The 2,126-nt window shown below is 39.4% G+C and overlaps 1 long non-coding RNA gene across 1 annotated transcript in view; it reads left to right on the top strand.

The window, feature by feature from the left end:
• LOC122564653 overlaps nucleotides 1–1,807 on the top strand; it is a 42,322-nt gene extending 40,515 nt beyond the window's left edge. Inside the window, exon 3 of the long non-coding RNA XR_006315953.1 lies at nucleotides 944–1,807. This is a non-coding gene — a long non-coding RNA (uncharacterized LOC122564653). The remainder of the gene's footprint in view (nucleotides 1–943) is intronic.
• The last annotated feature ends 319 nt before the right edge of the window (nucleotides 1,808–2,126 follow it).

Genomic DNA, 2,126 nt, shown 5'->3' with positions numbered 1-2,126 from the left:
TACGAGGGGGCATAGCTTTAAATTAAGGGGTGGTAGGTATAGGACAGATGTTAGGGGTAGGTTCTTTACTCAGCGAGTCGTGAGTTCATGGAATGCCCTGCCAGTAGCAATGGTGGACTCTCCCTCTTTATGGGCATTTAAGCGGTCATTGGATAGGCATATGGAGGATAGTGGGCTAGTGTAGTTTAGGTGGGCTTTGATCGGCGCAACATCGAGGGCCAAAGGGCCTGTACTATGCTGTATTCTTCTATGTTCTATGTAAACCATTACTGAATTAACTTAAACCTACAGAAAGCTTTGTCACAGTTATGTTTCAATGTCACTCATGCAAAGTAAATCAGTTACATTATATTTCTAACAGTTGCTGATACCAGCAAACTTTGTATTGGCCATCAGCCACCATTTAAATCTAACAGTGGTGTTGTTTAAATGTCAAGAACATTTTCTGAATCCTATCACCTAGCTCCTAACAACTTTTAGTGAGAGCACTGAAGAACTGACATGCAAGTCCGAAAATGTCCAAGAATTTATTCTGCAAATTGTGTTAGCAGGCTTGATTTCTGAATAACATTGATGCCAGTGATAAAGTACAGAGGACAGACAATAAAAAAAGTGATAAATAATCAAAGAGCTGTGGAGAAGAAAGATGTGTAGATATTAAATATACTAATGCAGTGAATGTTAATTTTAGTGCTCAATTTAGTATGAAAAAACAACTATTTAAAATATTCATTTCAACATCCTGTCAAGAATCTACAGAAACCTAAATAATTTATCAATACTCACCCTCTCCTTAATAATGTTCATATAAACTGTGCATCCCCTTTCTGGGCCCCCACTCAGATACAGTCAAATCTACGTCTGCAACTTATTTGCGTTGTCATGATGGACTCAAGGATTGCTTCTAACCTGACACTACTTTGTTTGTTTTTCTTGAGAACAGATCCAATTCTTCTTTCCAGGAGAGATTTGATCCAGTGAGCTTGCACAGCACTGCAGGACTTTGTTTCAAGCAATTAACTACGATGACACTATAAACCAGAACTTTGTACTTGCACATCGGGAACAACCAATGTAAAATGTATAAACTGAGATTAGTACTGTACAATGATGATAATAACATTTATTAACTTTTTGCCTTTCTTGTCATGAACATTCTAAGTTGGTTCACAGGAGCATTATAAACTAAGTATGAAACATCCACATAAAGGAGGGATTAGGTTCAATGACCAAAAAAAAATCAGTGAAATGCAATAGTGTTACGTGATGTGATCAAATTCATTACCAAATTGTGATTGGAGTAATTTTCTGTCATCATCTTCTCTCCTTGATTGGGTCTATTTGTTCTGTCATAAGGTACAGCCACTTGTAAGTCTAAATGAGAAGGAGCTCTTGTCTTAGTTTATTGCATGAAAGCAATTAAGTACTGTTGTGCTAGGCCATTAATACCCTGGAGTAACTTTGCGATGATATCACAAAGCTGCACATCATTGAGTATAAGTAATATAGCATGGGTGGAACTATAACACATTACAGCCTGGAATGCTCCAAACTCCAAAATGACAATAGAACTTCACGAGGAAATATTAGCAAATTCCTCTATCAGATAGTCTTCGGGAGTTTTATTGAAGTGTATTGTTATTGTTCAACACTACTTCAGCCCAAGTTTTCAAATCCCATTATTGACTTGTCCCTCCCTATCTCTGTAATTTCCTAAAACTACTGGTTTCATCTGTCTTTATTGCTACAAGCTCTAAATCAGCTCTCATTGGTTAAGATGGCATGAGCATTGAAACTTGGGAGTCCAGTCGGCACCAAATTAGACTACAATGTAGAGATGAGGAGAAAGTGAGGTCTGCAGATGCTGGAGATCAGAGCTGGAAATGTGTTGCTGGAAAAGCGCAGCAGGTCAGGCAGCATCTAGGGAACAGGAGAATCGACGTTTCGGGCATTAGCCCTTCTTCAGGAATGAGGAAAGTTTGTCCAGCAGGCTAAGATAAAAGATAGGGAGGAGGGACTTGGGGGAGGGGCGTCGGAAATGTGATAGGTGGAAAAAGGTCAAGGTGAGGGTGATAGGACAGATTGGGGTGGGGGCGGAGAGGTCGGGAAGAAGATTGCAGGTTAGG

Source organism: Chiloscyllium plagiosum, chromosome 30 (genome assembly GCF_004010195.1).
Source record: "Chiloscyllium plagiosum isolate BGI_BamShark_2017 chromosome 30, ASM401019v2, whole genome shotgun sequence".
NCBI classification, from domain to species: Eukaryota; Metazoa; Chordata; class Chondrichthyes; order Orectolobiformes; family Hemiscylliidae; genus Chiloscyllium; species Chiloscyllium plagiosum.
Note: the sequence above shows the minus strand (reverse complement) of the source record. Positions and strands in the feature narration are given on the sequence as shown.